The sequence below is a fragment of the Schistocerca americana genome, unplaced genomic scaffold, assembly GCF_021461395.2.
Source record: "Schistocerca americana isolate TAMUIC-IGC-003095 unplaced genomic scaffold, iqSchAmer2.1 HiC_scaffold_158, whole genome shotgun sequence".
Lineage (NCBI taxonomy): Eukaryota > Metazoa > Arthropoda > Insecta > Orthoptera > Acrididae > Schistocerca > Schistocerca americana.
This window is the reverse complement of record NW_025725666.1, coordinates 297,501-302,500: the sequence shown is the minus strand read 5'-3', so window position 1 is coordinate 302,500 and position 5,000 is coordinate 297,501. Positions and strand designations below refer to the sequence as shown.

The window sequence follows — 5,000 nt, the reverse complement described above, 5'->3', positions numbered from 1 at the left end:
GCATCGTTTATGGTTAGAACTAGGGCGGTATCTGATCGCCTTCGAACCTCTAACTTTCGTTCTTGATTAATGAAAACATACTTGGCAAATGCTTTCGCTTCTGTTCGTCTTGCGACGATCCAAGAATTTCACCTCTAACGTCGCAATACGAATGCCCCCGCCTGTCCCTATTAATCATTACCTCGGGTTCCGAAAACCAACAAAATAGAACCGAGGTCCTATTCCATTATTCCATGCACACAGTATTCAGGCGGGCTTGCCTGCTTTAAGCACTCTAATTTGTTCAAAGTAAACGTGCCGGCCCACCGAGACACTCACTCAAGAGCACCCTGGTAGGATTGCAACGGGGTCCGCCTCGGGACGCACGAGCACGCACGAGGCGCGTCGCACGCCTTCAGCTCGCCCCACCGGCAGGACGTCCCACGATACATGCCAGTTAAACACCGACGGGCGGTGAACCAACAGCGTGGGACACAAATCCAACTACGAGCTTTTTAACCGCAACAACTTTAATATACGCTATTGGAGCTGGAATTACCGCGGCTGCTGGCACCAGACTTGCCCTCCAATAGATACTCGTTAAAGGATTTAAAGTGTACTCATTCCGATTACGGGGCCTCGGATGAGTCCCGTATCGTTATTTTTCGTCACTACCTCCCCGTGCCGGGAGTGGGTAATTTGCGCGCCTGCTGCCTTCCTTGGATGTGGTAGCCGTTTCTCAGGCTCCCTCTCCGGAATCGAACCCTGATTCCCCGTTACCCGTTACAACCATGGTAGGCGCAGAACCTACCATCGACAGTTGATAAGGCAGACATTTGAAAGATGCGTCGCCGGTACGAGGACCGTGCGATCAGCCCAAAGTTATTCAGAGTCACCAAGGCAAACGGACCGGACGAGCCGACCGATTGGTTTTGATCTAATAAAAGCGTCCCTTCCATCTCTGGTCGGGACTCTGTTTGCATGTATTAGCTCTAGAATTACCACAGTTATCCAAGTAACGTGGGTACGATCTAAGGAACCATAACTGATTTAATGAGCCATTCGCGGTTTCACCTTAATGCGGCTTGTACTGAGACATGCATGGCTTAATCTTTGAGACAAGCATATGACTACTGGCAGGATCAACCAGGGAGCTGCGTCAACTAGAGCTGAGCAGCCGGCCGCCCGGGAGTGTGTCCCGGGGGCCCGCGCGAACACGCAAGCGTCCGCTCAATTATTCTGCAAACAGGAGGAGGCTGAGCTCCCCTGCACAATACACCTCGAAACCCTCTCAGGTCCCGGCGGCGCGCAGCGCCGTCCTAAGTACTTGGTCGGGTTCGAGAGAGGCGCAATCGCCCGGAGTTTGGCGAGTAGACGCTTTAGGTGCGACCACCCGTGCTCCCAACTGAGCTTGCCGCTGCCGACAGAGGCCCGGGAGCGTGCTGTCGTGGCATTGCCGGCGGGAGACAACACGCGCCACCTACGGTGGCCGGCAGCTCCAACGCCAGCGCCACAGAAGGACAAAAGCCCCACTTGGGTGCCGAAGCGAACTCTCCCAGCACAGCGCACGCGCCAACACGTCCGCACAGCTGCGATACAAACCACCTGCGAGAACCGCAGAGGCGACCGAGCAGCAGACGGCGTCGCGGCGCCGAGCGCCGGGCGGCGGCGCATCCTCAGCGCACACAGTCCTCAATCGGACCAGCACACTGCAGATGTCCACCGCGCTTCGCACCGGGCCCGCGAGGACCTACTTTGGCCGCACGGCGCCGCGTGCAGGGTGCGCCGGCGCGCAGCTGCGCCGCCTGCCGCCTCCGTCGGCCGGCGCGCCTGCCACTGGCCGCCCCCACCAGCCGGCTGTAGCGCGTGCGCCCACGCACCGCGCGGCCAGCACGCCGGGAGGCCCCCCCTCACCGGCCGGGGACGGTCCCACCCAGCCACCGCCGCGTATCGCTTCACACCCACATGCCATTCACGTTCGTGGGCATGGTGGGTATCGCTGAAACAACCGGTTGGTAGCTCAACCGATCGTCGCCATCACTGATTCACCTCTAGCGAGAACAACCGCACCACAACGGTTTACCAGTTGTTCATTTGCGTAACGTCACCAGCAAACGTAGACGTCCATCGCCATTTGCAAATTCAACGATTGTTGCATGCCTGTGTCAGGTGTCACGACACACTATGTCTGCCCACATACACGCAACAACATGTGCACGCTTCGCGAACACGTGGAAGGTGGCCCCCGTACGTATGCGATGTCCATTGCGCGAACGACTGTCAACCGGCCTCTGTCGCATGTCGCAGATGTGGAACGCAGTGCACCATGCTATCACGGTGTGTGAGAAGAGACGACTACGTCTGACAACACGCGCCACTACATCAACAGACGGCTCATGCTGATCGCCATCCACGGCATACCATACTGCAATCCAGCTCTTATAGGGAGACGACACGTAGCTGAGTGCACAATATTTGGACCGTATGGTTCGCCGTTGTTGGCGCAGACGTGGTACGGTCACACATGTACCACGATGTATCATTCAGTACATGAGGACCAATGTGCAGTACAGTGTGTGATTTGGACGTACAACATCAGCGGACAGTTGACACAAGCCGTACCACAACGTAGGCTGTGCTTCGCCATGCGAATGCCAATGAACAACTGCGAAGGGCATTGAGCATGTACGTCCTGCTGCCATCCGCATTACAGTGTATAGCTGCAAGGTGTTTAACATGAAGCGATACTCTGGGGACCGGGCAGTGCGAGTAGCAAACTATATTGCGGGGGTTGCAGTTAGGCAACACTACACTAATTTAACGCGTCGTATGACAATTACAGAGCAGGTTAAGGCCCAACGTGTGTTGGGTTAAGGCCCAACGTGTGTTGGGTTAAGGCCCAACGTGTGTTGGGTTAAGGCCCAACGTGTGTTGGGTTAAGGCCCAACGTGTGTTGGGTTAAGGCCCAACGTGTGTTGGGTTAAGGCCCAACGTGTGTTGGGTTAAGGCCCAACGTGTGTTGGGTTAAGGCCCAACGTGTGTTGGGTTAAGGCCCAACGTGTGTTGGGTTAAGGCCCAACGTGTGTTGGGTTAAGGCCCAACGTGTGTTGGGTTCAGGCCCAACGTGTGTTGGGTTCAGGCCCAACGTGTGTTGGGTTCAGGCCCAACGTGTGTTGGGTTCAGGCCCAACGTGTGTTGGGTTCAGGCCCAACGTGTGTTGGGTTCAGGCCCAACGTGTGTTGGGTTCAGGCCCAACGTGTGTTGGGTTCAGGCCCAACGTGTGTTGGGTTAAGGCGCAACGTGTGTTGGGTTAAGGCGCAACGTGTGTTGGGTTAAGGCGCAACGTGTGTTGGGTTAAGGCGCAACGTGTGTTGGGTTAAGGCGCAACGTGTGTTGGGTTAAGGCGCAACGTGTGTTGGGTTAAGGCGCAACGTGTGTTGGGTTAAGGCGCAACGTGTGTTGGGTTAAGGCGCAACGTGTGTTGGGTTAAGGCGCAACATGGGTTGGGTTAAGGCGCAACATGGGTTGGGTTAAGGTACAATATGGGTTGGGTTAAGGTACAATATGGGTTAGGTTAAGGTACAATATGGGTTAGGTTAAGGCGCAACGTGGGTTAGGTTAAGGCGCAACGTGGGTTAGGTTAAGGCGCAACGTGGGTTAGGTTAAGGCGCAACGTGGGTTAGGTTAAGGCGCAACGTGGGTTAGGTTAAGGCGCAACGTGGGTTAGGTTAAGGCGCAACGTGGGTTAGGTTAAGGCGCAACGTGGGTTAGGTTAAGGCGCAACGTGGGTTAGGTTAAGGCGCAACGTGGGTTAGGTTAAGGCGCAATATAGGTTACGTTAAGGCGCAATATAGGTTAGGTTAAGGCGCAATATAGGTTAGGTTAAGGCGCAATATAGGTTAGGTTAAGGCGCAACGTGGGTTAGGTTAAGGCGCAATATAGGTTAGGTTAAGGCGCAATATAGGTTAGGTTAAGGCGCAATATAGGTTAGGTTAAGGCGCAATATGGGTTAGGTTAAGGCGCAATATGGGTTAGGTTAAGGCGCAATATGGGTTAGGTTAAGGCGCAATATGGGTTAGGTTAAGGCGCAATATGGGTTAGGTTAAGGCACAATATGGGTTAGGTTAAGGCACAATATGGGTTAGGTTAAGGCACAATATGGGTTAGGTTAAGGCACAATATGGGTTAGGTTAAGGCACAATATGGGTTAGGTTTAGGCACAATATGGGTTAGGTTAAGGCACAATATGGGTTAGGTTAAGGCACAATATGGGTTAGGTTAAGGCACAATATGGGTTAGGTTAAGGCACAATATGGGTTAGGTTAAGGCACAATATGGGTTAGGTTAAGGCACAATATGGGTTAGGTTAAGGCACAATATGGGTTAGGTTAAGGCACAATATGGGTTAGGTTAAGGCACAATATGGGTTAGGTTAAGGCACAATATGGGTTAGGTTAAGGCACAATATGGGTTAGGTTAAGGTACAATATGGGTTAGGTTAAGGTACAATATGGGTTAGGTTAAGGTACAATATGGGTTAGGTTAAGGTACAATATGGGTTAGGTTAAGGTACAATATGGGTTAGGTTAAGGTACAATATGGGTTAGGTTAAGGCACAATATGGGTTAGGTTAAGGTACACATTGTTGTAAGGAAAGGTGTATTGGGGGGGGGGGGGGGGGGGCGGGCGGGCGGCGGCGGCCGGTTTGTTGATTGTGATTATAGTAAGTGGATGCCTGCGGCATCATCTGATTTGCCACGTCAGGATGCACCTTTGGCTCATGACAGGCGGCGCTCTGATTCCATGCTTGTGGCAGACCTGTGTCTTTCATTCCTGCCATTGTTTGTGTGCTGTGACAGGAGGCAGTATTGTGATGTTGGGTGTACCCCTGTGTAGGACATGTGTGGGTGTTGGTGGCTTAGCTGAGCAATGGTGGTTGTCGGAAGGGTGGGATATTCTGTTTTGTGAGTGGACCTCCCGGTCTGGTTATGATAGTGTGGATTGTCTAATGTGGCGGAGAG

General features: G+C 53.4%; 1 non-coding gene across 1 annotated transcript in view; it reads right to left on the bottom strand.

Moving 5' to 3' along the window:
- Nucleotides 1-1,132, bottom strand: part of LOC124570076 — a 1,910-nt gene extending 778 nt beyond the window's left edge. The window contains exon 1 of the ribosomal RNA XR_006971469.1: nt 1-1,132. This exon is cut by the window's left edge and continues 778 nt beyond it. This is a non-coding gene — a ribosomal RNA (small subunit ribosomal RNA).
- Between the last annotated feature and the right edge of the window lie 3,868 nt (nt 1,133-5,000).